Source organism: Panthera uncia, chromosome B1, assembly GCF_023721935.1.
Source record: "Panthera uncia isolate 11264 chromosome B1, Puncia_PCG_1.0, whole genome shotgun sequence".
NCBI classification, from domain to species: domain Eukaryota; kingdom Metazoa; phylum Chordata; class Mammalia; order Carnivora; family Felidae; genus Panthera; species Panthera uncia.
In genome coordinates this window covers 182,384,734-182,402,830 of record NC_064811.1, presented here as the reverse complement: position 1 = coordinate 182,402,830, position 18,097 = coordinate 182,384,734, and the positions used below count along the sequence as shown (strand labels likewise).

General features: G+C 35.6%; 1 long non-coding RNA gene and 1 other non-coding gene across 2 annotated transcripts in view; one reads left to right on the top strand and one right to left on the bottom strand.

The window, feature by feature from the left end:
* Positions 1–286: 286 nt before the first annotated feature.
* LOC125923444 (uncharacterized) overlaps positions 287–18,097 on the bottom strand; it is a 71,939-nt gene continuing 54,128 nt past the window's right edge. Inside the window, exon 3 of the long non-coding RNA XR_007458042.1 lies at positions 287–381. This is a non-coding gene — a long non-coding RNA (uncharacterized LOC125923444). The remainder of the gene's footprint in view (positions 382–18,097) is intronic.
* Positions 6,342–6,450, top strand: LOC125924100 (U6 spliceosomal RNA). Its single transcript, XR_007458283.1, has one exon. It is a non-coding gene; the product is annotated as a U6 spliceosomal RNA (small nuclear RNA).

The window sequence follows — 18,097 nt, the reverse complement described above, 5'->3', positions numbered from 1 at the left end:
CATCTGATGAAATTTTGTTAGCATTTGATTGCTTTAAAGATTTCTATCTTCAATGAAAAATAAGAGGCCAGAGAGATTATAATAAGATACAGTATTACAAGTGATTTGTGAAAAGCATTCTTGATTTGCTCCTTTTAAGTCACTTTTCAATGTGTTTATTTCCTAATGATATTAGAAAGTTAATGCATTAATGTGATGGTATGGGGTATATACCTACACTAGTATAGAAACAATTATGCTGATAGATATAACAATAACAACAACAACAAAGAAAACCCACCTCTTTTTAGAAACTCTAATGTATTCATATTGACTATGTTTCTTGATAGAAGTCTCTGGATACTGGTTGTCTACTAATCCTTGATTGTGAATTTATAAGCCCTAAAAAAATAGAATAGAATATGAACCTTTTGACTTAGCGATAGTGATTCTATTTGGCATTAGAAATGATTTTTGAGCAAACCAGATTATAATTACTAACTTGGTAATCAATTGATTATAGTTCATGGAGGTTAGGGTAAGATTCCTCCAGAATCATAAACTGAAATAGAAATTTCCCTGGTATCTTTTTATTTTTATCGATACTAGTAATGCCAAACTGATACTTTCTGGCAAAACAAAGCAATAAAACAAAAAGGAAAGGAAGAAAAGAAAAGGGAGGGAAGAGAAGGAGAAGGAAGAGAAAAAAGCCCTTTTGGAGTCTGAAAGAGGTTTTACAGTCAGTACCTATAGTTGAAATAACAATCACAAAAGAACCAAGGATGAGATTAAGCAGCAGGTCAGAGATGGCATTAAGATTCCAGTAAGTACTTAACATATAAATCTTGCCCTGTCTGAAACACTCACATATATCAATAACAATAACAACAAGAACCTGCAGGTAAAGTAACTTCTTTGTGATTTTACAAGACACACACACCCACTAACATAGCATATTTGCTTGTAAGCTGCCGGAAGTAGTTTTCTTTGTTTTATAACCAAAACTGGATGAATACCTTGAAATAATTTCCTCAAGGAGGATGAAAATATGTTTATATGGATTGATGTTGATGCTAGTAGTTAAAGACTGGACTCCTAAATCATCATGATATTTACACCATTTCTGTGTGACAAGGACGGCAAGGAGACTGCTCCACGGTCTTCGAGTTTCAGTATGGGACTATATTAGGGTGTTGTCTGAAATAAATAATTATTTATTTTTCACTGGAAGGGGAAAATAGAAACTTTCTGAGAAGCCTTTTCTGAGAAGCCTAGAAATTAAAATTAAGATCCCATAGGGCAACGTAAGATAATTATTTTCCTCCAATATCCATCCCTGATTAAATTTCTAGCCCTATTAAAATGTATGAAAAATTAGCCATCTTATTAATAATTATTTCAACTTGTTCCAGTTTTGAGTTAAACTGATTATGTACAATAATTTTTCCAGTTTTAAATTAGGAGAGTAACATCATCGCTGCTACTAAAAAGCAAACGAAATTCATTGAATCTCCTTATGTACCTGAACAGTTCCAAGCATATATCCTTAAAAAGGAAAGTATTCAAATTTTTTCCTCCAAGTTGTTTTATTTCTGTTTACTATAAACTTTTATAGAACTTAGATAATTTGGCTATATATTCTATTATTTGATTACTCATCAGAAGGATATGTTAAAGTTGATGTTTCAGTATTATTGAAACATAGCACATGTTCTTTAATAAATTAATGGACACAAACATGGTATGATTTTTAAGAGGACCTATGTATATATTTAATTTACCAATTAACTGTTACATAAAAGCATTACATAAAGTGTCATGATGTCAATGTAAATATCTCAAATCCATCTACTTATTAAATTCCTTCAGAAAGATTTTAATTATGTTAATTTATAACATCCAACATCCTTTTGAATTTATTCTAGTTCATTAATCTAAGGACATCCATATTATTAAATACAGGCATCAGCACTGCCCTTGCAGTAAAGTTATAAAGGAAAAAGCTATTGTGTACTTTCCATGGCTAAATAAAACTTATAGAGAACTGGGGATGACTTAATGTTTAGAGGTACATGTGGATAAATAAAAACAGAGTTTCTCTTATGCTTTGCATTATTTTTCACTCAAGTCTAGGGGAATTGCAGCCATCTGATTGAGATTCATTTGCAATACACTATAACAAGGGAAATAGAAAGTTTATTTGGAATGACCTTTTGTTCCACAGTTTAATTTACTGTTGTTCACATTTGTATGTCTTCTCTAGCTCATGACATGTCCCTCCAGGTCTTAAAGTAGGATCCCCGGGGAAAAGCAAAGTCAAAGAAGATAGATGTCAATGTTCATATTTGCAAATGGGTTGAATTCCCCCAGGGAGAAATGAAGATATACCAATCTTCAATAGTCCAGAGTGGGGTGCCAACATTATAGGGTATCAAGCATAGTTACACTATACTTTGAAAGCTAATAGCCACTGTAGAATTCTATTCACTGTAAGGATAAACTTTCTCCTGTAATATAACATAATGTAACATAACAGCATCACAGAGCATAGCATGCCAATCTATGATCCAAGTAACAGCCAAAGGAACTACTACTTATTTTATATATATATATATATATATGTATATATATATATATATATATATATATCCTAGATATACAAAATAATTCAACATTCCTAAAAATTTCAAATAGCTCCTAGTTTACAGCAGTTATTTTATTTATTTTTTTCTTAATTTTATTTTTTTAAAAATTATATCAAAATTAGTTAGCACATAGTGCAACAATGATTTCATGAGTAGATTCCTTAGTGCCCCTTCCCATTTAGCCCATCCCCCTCCCACAACCCCTCCTGTAACCCTCTGTTTGTTCTCCATATTTAAGAGTCTCATGTTTTGTCCCCCTCCCTGTTTTTATATTATTTTTGGTTCCCTCCCCTTATGTTCATCTGTTTTGTCTCTAAAAGTCCTCATATGAGTGAAGTCATATGATATTTGTCTTTCTCTGACTAATTTCACTTAGCATAATGCCCTTCAGTTCCATCCACGTGGTTGCAAATGGCAAGATTTCATTCTTTTTGATTGCCCAGTAATACTCCATTGTATATATATACCACATCTTCTTTATCCATTCGTCCCTTGATGGACATTTGGGTTCTTTCCATACTTTGGCTATTGTTGATCATTACAGCAGTTATTGTAAATATTACATTTAAGTCTGACTGAAAAGTATAATTTTTGATTGCCCAATGCTTTCAAATACGAAGCATTGGCTAAGCCTGCCAGGTAATTTAAAAAAATACAAATGTAGTGTTTTCATTGTGCACAATGGGAACTTAAAAATCATTATATAATAATGATAAATTCTAACTAGATAATTCATATAAATTAGAGTTTTTGATCAACAAATTTTGGGGGTAAAGTGGGTATAGACTATCTCTTTATTAACAAGTTTATTCAAATAAAAGTGTAGTGAAGGAATTCTATTATTTTTTAATTCATTCAAGTGTATATATTGATGTCCATGATTGGCAAGTAGTCTGTTAGGAGCTTGATATTATATTACGGTCAACAAATAATTAAAAATTGTAGTTTCTGCTTTCAGTGGAGTTTAGAGTGTAATGCAGTTTATTTACATACCATAATTAGTGGTCTCTGTGTGTGTGTATTGTTTCCCTTCCTTTTATCTAGAACAACCCCACCACCACCACCATATTATCACACTAAAGAGTATACCTTTTTTATTCCTCTTTCCTCATTTCTAAAGGATTTCAGAAAAGTGATGAGGGGCCAATTTAGGGTGACTAACTTCACTGCAAAAGACAAATAGTCACCTGTTCCCATCCTGTGACAAGAGGAAGCACTGTATCCATTGCATGGGTGGCAGAACCTTTAACGGGGCATTTCTCTACTCATTTACTTACTACAGCCTAGGATCCAAACACAGTTTGGATATTTGACTGAGCATTACTAGCTCAGAAAAGTTAATTGTATCTTGCAGAAAGAAACTCAGATCATCATAGATCATTAATTATTTCTATGAAAAACGTTAATATAAAAATAATAACAATAGGGGTGCCTGGGTGGCTCAGTCGATTAAGCGTCCGACATCAGCTCAGGTCATGATCTCATGGTTCTTGAGTTCGAGCCCTGCCTGGAACTCTGTGCTGACCTCTCAGAGCCTGAAACCTGCTTCAGATTCACTGTCTCCCTCTCTCTCTGCCCCTCTCCTACTCATGCTCTGACTCTCTCTCTCTCTCTCTCTCTCTCACTCTCTTGTCTCTCAAAAAGAAACATTAAAGAAAAAAAAATTTAAAAATACAATAACAATAGAAACCTTTTATACTCAATCTCTACTTGCCTAATTTGCTAGATTAAACAAAACTTTCACTTCCTTGAGATGTAAAACAGAGTATCTCAGTATACTGACTTAAGTCTGCAGAACAGTATGTAGGTATGGCTCCTAGACCTCCTCTCTAAGACTCTCATTCTAGAACCACCTGATGACCAGTGTGCTGATAAGAGTCAGTTTGTTCCCAAACTGATTTGTGCTGGTTAGATTTCATAATTATAAAATTTCATTAAGTATTATGTAAGTAATAAAAAGGAGTTATTTTTATAAAAATCAAGAAAAATTTATTGGAAACATTGGATAATGCAAATAACTAAAAAAAAAAAGATTAGAGGTATATGAGACATATGTAAAAGAATAGGAAATGAGTGTTAAATTCCAGACAGATTCTGCACTAAGCTTGCTTCTTACGTGGCTCCCCATTAAAGGAAGCCAAACTTGAATTCATAGATGATGAATTATGGTTTTATTTTATGCTGGAAAAATAACACCAATAAACAATCAGAAATCACATATGAAAAAGGCCTTGGTCCTATGTCAAAAATTTGGCTAATGAATGTGAATTTATTTAAGTTAAAATAATGTGTTTAGGAAATGTAGGTATATAGGTTTTAAATTATCACTGCTTTTACCACATAGTTTCAAATATATATACAATATTTGAAAAAAAAATATATATATATATTTGAAATATATATATAATCATTGAGAGTTTCAAATAAAATTGTTTCAATGAGACAGTCTGAACTAATTTGAATAGTAAAAGCAGTGAATACTTGGATTAGAAATGCTAAGTAGCTATGGTGAATAAATACTCCTGTTTTAGAATTCAACCTTTATGGCTTTATGAGTTATTTGAATCAAAAGGAATTTTCTGTGTCCAAATAAGAGCTTAAAACAAAACAAAATAAATGAAGAAATATGCCATCAAGAAAATGAATTTTCTACATTTCCATCTCAAGAAAGGAAGTCTTGGTAGGTAATTTTAGGGGCGCCTGGGTTGCTCAGTTGGTTAAGCACCTAACTCGATTTGGGCTCATGTCATGATCTAACAGTTTGTGGGATTTAGCCTCATGTTGGGCTTTGCACTGACAGCATGGAGCCTGCTTGGGATTCTCTTCCTCCCTTTCTCTCTGCCCTCCCCAGCTTGTGCACTCTCTCTTTCTCAAAACAAATAAATGTCATAAAAAGAAGATAATTAAAAAAAAATCTTCTAGAAAACGGACAGTATGAAAGGAAGTTTTTTAGAGTTTGGAAATAGAGTCATCCGAGGAAGGAATATATTTGTGGTGCCTGCTGCTATACAATATTGGAGAATCTAAGGAAAGTAATACAAAATTATAAATTCTAAATTATATATGAAAATGAATATTTATTTTGAGTAGGAAAAGGAATCAGTACATATATATTTTCAAAGTTGACAAATATCACAAGCATTATATCATACAGAGAAAGAACATTTAGTAACTATTTGACACTCCTCCACATTACCATTTCCCCTTGCATTTGTATGCAATGCTATTTATATTTCTTTCCTTTTTTTATTGCTATTTATAGTTTCAAATAAGAATTAAAAAGTATTTTCTAGGGGACAATGGAAAGAATGTCTTGCTTCTTGTCTGATTGATCAAAATTTGATCTTTAGGAAGATTTCTTTAAGTTGCATCATTTGTTATTGGTAATGCCATGTAAAATTTTTAGAACTGTAAACATTTGGAAAACTTGTATCAAATGGTTTTCATATAAGAACTCTGAGATTCAGAACCATTTTGCTGTATCAATAACAGTTTTGCAGGTCTCTTAGCGTCAGACAAAGATGAATCTGAAATGTTGGGATCTGGAAAAACATGTGACTGCCCACATAGTCACACAGTTGTGCTTGCTGTTTGCAGCATTGTCACAAATGTTTGCTTTAGAATTGTAGGAATTCAGATAACTTTTATTTTCTACAATTCCCATCCAACAACAAAAAAATAAGGATATGTTTACAATTGCTTAAAATTGGCCTTTGGGTACTCGTTTTGACAGCACATTGTACTAAAAATTAGAACGATATGGAGAGGATTAGCATGGTCCCTGTGCAAAGATGACACACAAATCTGTGAAGTGTTCCATCTTTTTATCACTAGGTGATATATGGAATTATTGAATCACTATATTGTACACCTGAAATTAATATAACACTGTATGTTAACTATACTGGAATTAAAATCTTAAGAAGCCAAAAATAAAAAATAAAAAATAAAAATAAAATCGGCCTTTGGAAGTGTACCAGGCAATAGATTGCCCTGATGCTCAAGCTTCATTAGATTCAATCACTGAAACCCAGCTCTCAAAGTCAATCATTTACAGATAGTGAGGGAAGGAAGTAGGTTCAGATGAAGAGCATCCAAAGAAACCTCATGTTTCACCAATGAAATATTAACTCATGCTGTTTTACCAAGGTTGATGGCAATGACTACGACTTTCTTACATTCTGTAGACGAAGCACAATTAAAAAAAAAAAAAAATTTTAACGTTTATTTATTTTTGACACAGAGAGAGACAGAGCATGAACAGGAGAGGGTCAGAGAGAGGGAGACACAGAATTGATACAGGCTCCAGGCTCTGAGCTGTCAGCACAGAGCCCGACACGGGGCTCGGACTCAGACCGCGAGATCATGACCTGAGCCGAAGTCGGCCGCTTAACCGACTGAGCCACCCAGGGCCCCCAAAGCACAATTATTTACTGATTGTTTCATTTGATGACAATTATAATTCTCCTTAAAGTCACACAGTGCTTTTTTGATTTTTGTGGGATTTATGCATATCATCTCATCTGGTTTTGCTTTGTTGCTACATCCTTTTCAGGGATGTGGAGTAATGCAGTGAAGTGACCCACCTAAAGTCCTGTGTTTTTTAAAGCAGGGTTTCAAACCAAAACTTTGCAACACAATAAATCCGGTGTTTGCTCTAGGCCATACTGAGTCCTTTTCTGTACAATATTAATGACATCATGACATTTAAACGCATTCTTAAGTGTTCTGGCATATTAGGCAAGTTAATGTTACCTGATGTCACAAGTAATCTCAACTCTCCATAATTACAATAAATGCGTATTTCCTACTCCAGTGTTTTAAAGTACAATGTGAATATTTTTAATAGGATGGCTTTCAGGGGTGGCTCTGTTGCAAACATTTCCAGAAGGACCCAGGCTCCTTCTGTCTTGTGGTGCTGTCACCTTCCATCTACAGTCTCTGATCGTGCTGCAGAATGGGAAGACAACATGACGTATTAATCCTCATGACATGTGTAGCTGCTGTCACATGACACAATATTAGTAATGTGGCTGCAACTACGTGGAGTGAAACAGGGAAATACATTCCCTGGCTTGACAGCAACTTCCCATCCAGAGAATAAACAAAGAAAAAAATGGTTTATTAAAAAAAATAGTTATTGTAGTCAAGTTTTTGAATAGGTAAATGCTATGAGAAAGGGAAGAGACAAAATTATACTTTATTTTCTTCTTGGCCATCACTCTAAAACTCTACTTTTTAAGCTTACAACATGAAGAAAGATTCTCAGAATGTAAGAATAAAGAGATATTCAAAGGACAGATTAAAAAATATAATTCTTTATATTTTTCCATAACTAGTGAAGACATTTGTGGTTCGAAACCTGAGATATAAATTATGAGTTCTACTATAATGGGTATTCTATTTCTTTAGAGACTTTTTACAAACATGTTTATTTATTATTAAGAGAGAGAGAGAGAGAGAGAGAGAGAGAGAGCAAGGGAGGGGCCAAGAGAGAGGAAGACCGAATCCCAAGTAGCCACCATGCTGTCAGTGCAGAGCCAGATGCAGGGCTCAAACTCACGCACCATGAGATCATGACCTGAGCTGAAACCAAGAGTCAGATGCTTCACCGACTGAGCCACCCAGGCACCCCTATGATGGCTATTCTAACTTTAAGTCATGCATTTGTAGAAACATACTTTTTCTTTCATTTTATTCAAGGTTTTTTGTTTGTTCATTTTACATTTTGGGGGCACGTGATATGTCAGAATCCCCCGTAGGCATTGAATCTCTTTCAAGGAACTCGCAATTTAGTAGGAAATAAGCCACACGCATAGATGCAAATACAATGTGCACAATGAGCTACCCCATGAAAGAGATATACACAGAATACTTCGGAAGTCTGGGCAGGGGCACGTGAAGGGTGAAGGGGAGTTGACAAACTTTGGTGATGATGAGACAGGCTTGGCCATTTTAATCAAGGGCGTTTTCAAGTACTAACAAGTAGGAAAACATAAGTTTGCTGACACGGTAACAAGCTACTTTTCTCCATTTTCTTGAGAAATAATTGACATTTGTTACCGTACAAATTAAACATATAACATGGTGGTCTGACTTATATATACAATGAAATGGCTACCCCAATAGGTTCAGCTAGCACCCGTTTTTCCCATACAGATGTAATAAAAAGAAAAGAAAAGACAATAAAGGAAAAAGTATTCTTCTTGTGATGAGAATGCTTGGAATTCACTCTCTTGACAACAATATTACATACAGTAATATTAACTACAGTCATCACATTGTACATTACATCTCTGGCACTTATTTATCTTGTAACTAGAAGTTTGTACCTTTTAAGCCCCTTCCTCTACTTCCCCCTCCCCCTGCTCAGCCTCTGGTAAGAAGTCTGATCTCTTTTCCTATGAAGGTTTTGGTTTTTTAGATTTCACAAAAAACTATTTCTTGATAAAACAAATCACTAGTAATTCTTAATTTGTAAAAGTCCATCTTTCTGGAGAAAAAGATTTAGATAATATGTAGAATAGAAAGTAGAGGGAAAAACAACTTGCGTTGATAAATGTAGAAATTATGTTTGTATCACAAAGATCTTAAAGATAGGTTTACTAGTTCTGTGAACTATTACCACCTTCTCATTGTCTAATATGTGGAAATATTTCAAAATTTTAAAAAGTCAGTATTTAAGATGATGGACAGCTAGCGTGGCAAAACCTAAAATTTGACTGTTCTTTCTTGTCCCTTGCAAGTGTCATTAGAGTTTCTAAGATTGTGGCATCAGTATTCAGGTTTATCACCTGTGCCTCATAAAAAACAAACAAGAATACTTAGGAATAGTTTGGTAGATGGTAGTATTCAATCAGAGTAAAACAAAATGAGAAAGATCCAGGATAAAGGATTAAGTGTGCTGAAACTCCTTGGTTGACTTCTTAACAAGGTTTTTTGTCCTCAGTAGGGTTAATGAATTAATCATATAAAGAAAACTACACATTAAGCTGCACATAAATGAGCTTGGCCAAATGCAAAGCCATCTACTTCTGGCACCTGCCTTATTCCTGACCCCTTTTCCATGTCCTGCTGTGCTAGACTCGCTGAACTGCACAGGCTCCCAGGCTCAGCCCGTGCTGTTTCCTTCCTCTTGTCTGCGTTCAAGTTGTTCCCAGTCTGGAAAAACCCTCACTTACCCTCTGCTTCCTTTGCATCTTGAACTCCCTCTCAAGAGCCAGATCACACATTGTTTTCTGCCCCTGATTCGACTTCCCTCCTGCTCATTAATTAAACAAATAATTGCTGAGCACCTGCTAGACTTCAAGAGGTGTGTAAGGTGCCAAGGGTCCAATTGCTAATAAGACAGGTGTGTTCTGCTTCCCGGAATGTGGGATCTTGTGGGGGATACTCCTGGTGGCCCACACCACCGTGAACTCACTCTTTCCAGGCATTCTTCTGAGGGATTTGCCATAAATTCGCTGGTTTAATCCTCACAGCAACCCCATGAAGTGGGCACCATTCTCTTTTGCATATAATGCATGAGGAAACAACAACATTGCAAGCTGCTACCTGGCCACTGTCAGACCCAGGTAGGCCTACCCCTTAAGGAACCCTGGGTCTCTTCATTTCCCAGGGACTTGTTTCACATTTGCTGAATGTCAGGTCCCTTGGATTCTTCTGCTCTTGACCCTGACACGACGTCAAGCTTCTCATTTTGCTTATAATGAACCTAGTGAGTGTGCAGCTCCAGCCACCCTGTCCCCGTAGCCAGTCATGCAGGGCTCTCACCACATCACTCTTCCTGTCACACTGTACTTCAGGTATGGGCCCTCTGTCTTCTTGTAACACTATAGAAACGAGACAGGGAGTTTTTTTCAATATTTATTTATTTTTGAGGGAGAGAGTGAGAGAGCGTGTGTGAGCGGGGAAGGAACAGAGAGAGAGGGAGAGAAAGAGAATCCCAAGCAGCCTCCACACAGATATGGGGCTCGAACTCAGAAACCGAGAGATCATGACCTGAGCCGAAATCAGATGCTTAATGACTGAGCCACCCAGGCACCCCGGCAGTGATTTTTAATGAGCTCTTCAACAAGTATTTATGGAGGCTGGAGTACTGAAGGCTGGACATCATTCTAGGTGTCACAGATATAGTGGTGAAAAGACAAACAAGTCTTACTTTGTAGAATATGTCTTGGGAGGAAGATTAAAACCAAACCCTTTTGTACCTCATTGCTCCAGGTGAAGTTGTCAATACTGAGTCAAAAACAGAAGTTCTCCAGATTGGACCTAGAATAGTAATAAAAACTAACATTTCTTCTGTGTTTATAATGAGCCTGTCTTTTTTCCAAGACACGTATATTTATTCGTTTAATAATCCCTCAAGGTAGGGACCATTGTCATTCCATTTTTAAAGATTAGGGAACTGAGGTTCAGAGTGGTTTGAAGCCATGTGGCTAGTAGGAAGGTAGGACTTCAGATTCTCTCTCAGACATTGTGCCCAGATCCTGTGTGCCTGGCAAATATCTTTGAAAGCAACAAGAGGAGAGAAGAGGTGAGCTGTGTTGAAGAGAGGGGCCAGAATGATCCCCCTTACACAGAGAAGGGGAGATAGCTTTGCAGGCAGACAAGACCTGCCCCCTTCTCTCTGGGGGTGCCCTGGGAAGTTGATAGCAGCTCAGAAAGAAAGTGTGCTGAAGGAGACTGAACTTTGCACAGCTTTTTAGCATTGACTAAAATTCTCATTTGCCCCCCATGGCATGGAGACAGAAAGCCATCAGACTAAAAGGGTCCTCATGACCTTGAAACCATGCAGTTGTCAGCTATGAACACGGAGGCTTAAGTTATGGACCATCCCCATTTCAAGTCACCAATGGGCTTCAGTATGATCCTTCCATGGGGAGAAAGTCCTAAAAATGTTTGTACTTAAATTTCCTACCAGCCCAATAAAATAAAGCCCAGAATAAGATTCACCTTCATTAAAGGAAATAAAGACATGGACATATCTTACACGTTTGAGTTTATGGTTTGAGATTCATAACTCTTACACAACAAGTATTGATGAATTGCAGATCGGGATCAAGGGCTGTGCTACACGCAGGATGCACAGCAGTAAGTAATAAGGTCTGACTTAGTGAAGTCTACAGTTAAGTGGACAAAAATGGTATTGAATAAACAAATACAAAATTTTAAAAATACAAATTTTGGTAAGTTTTATGAGAATCTAGGACACTATTAAAGGGGATAACACGATACATTGGGCTTAGGTTAGGGACAGCATTTCCAGAGGATGAACATCAGTTACTCAAGCATGGGGTGGGGAAGAAAGATTCTGAGCACAGAGAATAGTACAAGCAAAGAGTAAGAAACACCCAAATGATTGAAAAGGGAGCCAGATGCCTGAGGATAGCAAGGGAGAAGGAAAGTACCATGCGAGTTAGAGCTGAAGACACAGGAAGTAGCCAGAAACTGAAGAACCTTGTTAAAGATTTATAGTTTACCCTTATCTGAAATGGTAAAGTACTGAGGGCTTTATAAAATGGAAGGAACACATTTAGATTTAATTTTTAAGAAATATCATTAGGGCACCTGGGTGGCTCTGTTGGTTAAGTGTATGACTCTTGATTTAGGCTCAGGTTATAATCCCAGGGTTCTGGGATTGGGCCTTGTGTCTGGCTCCACTCTGAGTGTGGAGCCTTCTTGGGATTATCTCTCTCCCTCTCCCTCTGTCTCTCACTCCACTCGCTCTTTCTCTTTCTCAAAAAAAAAAAAAATATCATTGGAATAGAGAGTGGAAATGGTGAGACCAATCGAGAAATCATTTCCATAGTGGCAGAAAGAGATACAGGCGGTGTGCACTGGGGACGGTGGTAATAGAAAGAGAACTGGGTACCCTAGACATTGATTTTGGAGTAAAACTAATAGGATTAAGGGAAGTAGGAGGTAGACAAGGTGATGGAAAAGAAAGTATCAAAGAGATCCCCAGATATATAATGTAGACAACTAGGACAATGCAAATGACATTTACTGAGGTAGAATAAAAACAGGTTTAAGGAAAAACCAAGAATTCAGAGGTGGACATGCTAGTTTTAAAAATATGCGTGCAATGCAAGAAGGCATTTATCATGCTGACTATCTGGGTAATTCTGATATGTTAAGGTAAAACCTACAATTAACTTATATACATCATATAGATCTTTTGCTCTTTGTCTAAAGTAGGAGGAATTTGAAGGCCAACCTCATGCCTGCTGATTCTATCTTGTGGTATTGATATAAGCAACTGGAATGAATACATGTCAAATCCACAACGCTTCTGAAAAGTCCTAGAAAGGAAAATCTGCATCTGCAGAGTCATGTGTACATGAGTCAGCAGCATTTTATTTTATTTTATTTTAAATTCTTTTTAATATTTATTTATTTTTGAGAGACAGAGTGAGACAAAGTGAGACTGGGGGAGGGGCAGAGAGAGAGGGAGACACAGGATCAGAAGCTGGCTCCAGGCTCTGAGCTGTCAGCACAGAGCCCGACGCGGGGCTCAAACCCACAGACTGTGAGATCATGACCTGAGCTGAAGTAGGACACTCCACTGACTGAGCCACCCAGGCACCCCATCCCTTTTCTTTTTTTTTTTTTAATATTTATGAGTCAGCAGTATTTTAATTGTTTAATTGCCCTACGTATTAGCCCAAGATAGATTTTTAAGTCTAAGCCTTAAAATAAGAATAATTTACAGTTGTTTTTAGAAAAAGAAATAAAAGTGTCCACCATTTGATCATCTGTCCCTAATCTGCCTCACCTTCAAAGCCATAAAATAAGAAAGAACATAAATTAAAAGTTTCCAAATAAATATTCACAGAATGGTGATTCATGCATAAATTTATTTGAATATAAAGCTCCAAGCTGGTTTCCCTCCCAATGTTTAGAATTAATAGGAGCTAGAGGTAGGTCAGCTCCCTTGGGAATGACCAGTAATGTTTTCTTCTATGTTACAATCTCAAATGCCATCTTCATTTAGTTATAAGGATTCTTCTTCCATTTTATGTATTTGCTCTCCTATTTTTATCTCCTTGATCTTAAACTGAATGCTGTGACCAAGTGAGAACTCTAGTTTCCTGTCTTTTGTTATCCCACACCATTTCTGTAACCTAATCAAAATGTGCTATTTTTTCCCAAGACATTGCCATATTTTTCTCTCATCATGACACTTAATTTGAAGGTGGCAGACTGGAAGATGCACTGTCCTGTGACAAATTTGTAAGCCATGAATTGATCTCTGCTCCACACACAGCAATATGCAAGCGTGGTATCTTGCAACTTATCATAAATCATGTTTTACTTCTTTGCTCATAGACTTTGTGAGAGCTGAATGCAATGTGGAGATGGATGGGGGTCAGTTCCTCACTGTCAGCCATAGCGGCTGGTAATTTATAGATAAGATATAACACCTGTGAGTTATGATGTCTTTTGTTTGCTTGAGTTGTCCTGTGCTGAGCACTGCAATGCCTACATCATAATGTTTGAGGGTTTCCTATCATGTATTAAAAACAAACAAACAGACAAACAAAAAAACCAAAACCCCAAACCTCCACAACAACAACATCAACAACAACAACAACAACAACAACAACAACAACAACACAAACATAAGTCAAGGAAGCATGGCATTATACCCATGAGCTATTAGATTTATCCAATCAAAACGCCATTTCATCTTTTGGCATGCCCTAGGACTGATGCACAAGGAGGCTGCAGGTGTAATGACTACAAGTATGGCTGCTTGAACTAAGTCAAATTCTTCATTTCATAATCATTAAAAGAACTGCAAGGAACTTCATCACAAGTCTTCCACAGATGGAATAGTTCTCCACGTCCCCTAGAGATACATACAAACACACACACACACACACACACACACACACACACACACACACAAATAATAAGAAAGAAAGAAAATACTGGCAGGAGGTACTGTGTCCATGTTGTTATGAAAATGTAATTTTTAAAAGTAAACATAAGCAACTGATTAAGAGAGATGGAAGGAAAAAGTATCTTTGTTCTATGAAACATCCCAACTGCCGGTTTATTCTCATCACATCATTTTAATTTGCAGAAGAAAGTACAGTCTGAAGTGTACTGACATTATCATTAATTAATATTAATTGGGTCTTACATAGTCTCCCAAGTGTTCCAGTTCTACCCTGATTGTAAGTTAAGCACTTTTTACATTCTTTATAATCATTAATAGTAGTATGGCAATGTGTATCACTGATCTAAGCAATGAAATGCAAATCGGCCACATCAATTTGGAGATGATGGATTATGTAGTAGTAGGGGGATCAATTGTTTATGAGTGATAGCAGAAAGAAGCGGCAATATGCCATAAACAAATGTTAGCAGCTCTTATTCCCACCCATGTAAGCATCCTCCCCTGGCAAATGCAGCTCTGTCTTTCTTTCTGTTTTCATTATACCTGACACACGCATTCATTTTATCATACTAAGAGAAAGTTGTTGGTTTATACATTTGCTTTTCTACTGATACCAGTTTGGAAAGAATTAGGAACAGTCGAGGTAAGAACACTATATATATATAAAATTAAGTTATATATATATAATTATGTTATATATATATTTTAATCTTATTCTTTAGAGTATAACTGAAGACTTTCATATAGTAGGCACTCAATTTTTAAGCAAATAAGAGAACAAATGAATGGAATTGGAAAACAAAAAGAAAAAGGGAAATAGAAGTATATACCTTATATGTTAATGTATAAGTCTATGAAAATGAGTATTAGTTTTCCCAGTTTTGTATAATTTAATGCATTCAAAATAGAAACCACATAATGTGTTACATGGATGCCTAAAAAAGTATATGTATATATGCATATATATATATACACTTGTTTTATATATATGTTATACTATAAGTATATATATATATATATATATATATATATATATATATATTCTGCATTCAAAATGCATATGTTATAAGCTATCAAAGTCAAATATGCTTCCAAAATATATGCTTAAATAGGGAAGTCTGCTAATATATGGAAACAACATGTACATAGTATTAATCACATCTCCTTGGAAACTTTTCATTTGAAAAATCCCAAGTAATCCAAATATCCAAAAAAGTATTGCAAATTCCCTGGATAGGGATTTATTTTTAGGAAAAAACTGCCATAGCTTATATGGGATAAATATTGATGAGCTATATTTCTATTTGTTGTTTATTCCTATATTTTATTATCCAAAAAGACATATATGCAGAATAAGTATACTATATCTGATATTGTTTTATTTCAACAGTCTTGTTCTTAATTATAATTACAATAGCAATAACAAAAAATCAAATATAGATTTCCTCTAGTCTTAAATCACTACACAATAGCCTGATATTTTAATCTAATTACATACTTTATTATTTTTATTATTTCAGTGTATATAAAGGGAAAAAATGGAGGTGTGTAGACAAGAATGATTAGGCTGGTATACTCTTAGTGTGTAAATCTGTTAAAATGTAGGCACTGTGATATTTTCTAAATGAAGTTAATTAAAGTCTTAAGAATTAGCTTATAGAGCTAACCATATATACCATAAAAATGACAACCACTGGCAAGCTTTTATTTCTTTTTTCCATTTCTGGGCCACTTCGGGCTACTTTCCATTTTGGGAATTCCTGGATCCTAAGACACACACTTAGTGATTTCCCAGAACTTAACCTACTGTATAAAGGCATAAAATTATGTGAAATAAGAATGAGAATAAGAAAAGGCAGTAATTTTAAAAAGTAATGATGAGTCTATCTACAAAACATAATATTTCATGGAGTTCAAAGTCATGGTAAAATTCTAGAATGAATTTTTATAATATGGCTTTTGAGCTTTCAGAAAGCAAATGGTAATCATTTGGATATAGGATGGATGGCTAAGATGAAGTAATACTGAATTATCAAAAGTTTCTAAAAATAGTACTCTTGACCAGGAATATTTGGAAAATGCTATAAGCATAGTATATCTGAAATTTGATAAGAAATGTAACATAGAGGGGCGCCTGGGTGGCTCAGTTGGTTAAGCAGCTGACTTCAGCTCAGGTCATGACCTCACGGTCTGTGAGTTTGAGCCCAACGTTGGGCTCTGTGCTGATAGCTCAGAGCCTCGAGCCTGCTTCCAATTCTGTGTCTCCCTCTCTTTCTACCCTTCCCCTGCTTGCTCTGTGTCTTTCTCTCTCTCAAAAATAATAAACATTAAAAAAAAGAAATGTGACGTAGATATTTTTATGTTTATTTATTTATTTTGAGAGAGAGAGAGAGAGAGAGAGAGAGAGAGGCAGAGAGAGAGAGAGAGAGAGAGAGAGAGAGAGAGAGAGAGAATCCCAAGCAGGCTCCCTGCTGTGGGCACAGAGCCTGATGCAGAGCTCTCCCACAAACCATGAGATCATGACCTGAGCTGAAATCAAGAGTCAGATGCTTAACTGACTGAGCCACCCACGCACCCCAATGGCATAGATATTTTTGATGGTCTTTTGGGCATGATAATAAAATGTGGACTAGATGGGTACCCAAGTGAATTTATAACTAACTGAAAGACAATATTACATGAAAGTAAATAAAAATAAATATGTTTACCGATGGTTCATTATCATCCTGGACAAATATCTGGGTAGCCTGCTGCAGGCCTGTATCCACAGCCTTTTTGCACTTACTATTTCAAGGCATGATAATCAAAAGAAGATATGGACACATCAAAATAAAAAGCTTGTTCACAGCAAAGGAAACTATTAAACAAAACAAAAAAGGAACCTACTGAATGGGAGAAGATATTTGCAAATGATGTATCTGACAAGGGGTTAATGTTCAAAATATATAAAGAACGTATACATCTTATATATCTGATGAAAAAATGGACTGAAGACCTGAATAGACCTTTTTCCAAAGGAGACATACAAATGGTCAACAGACACATGAAAAGATGCTCAATATCACTAATCATTACAGAAATGCAAATTAAAACTACAATGAGATAACACCTTACACCTGTCAGAATGGCTAAAATAAAAAACACAAGAAATAATGAGGGTCAGAGATGATGCGGAGAAGGAATCCTTGTGTACTGTTGGTGGGAATGCAGACTGGTGTAGCCACGGTGGAAAACAGTATGGAGCTTCCTTAAAAAACTAAAAATAGAATTGCCATATCATCCAGTAATTCCACTGTGGGGTATTTACTCAAAGAAAATGAAAATATCAATTTGAAAAGATATATGCATACCTATGTTTACTGCAGCATTATTTACAAAAGTCAAGATATGAAAACAACCCAAGTATCTCCATCCATCGATGAAAAAAGAAGTGGTATATATTCATATATAAAAATATATATGTACATATATATCTTTTTATATATATAAAGAAATATGTACATATATATTTTTATATATAAAGAAATATGTACATATATATTTATGATCATGATCACATATTTAG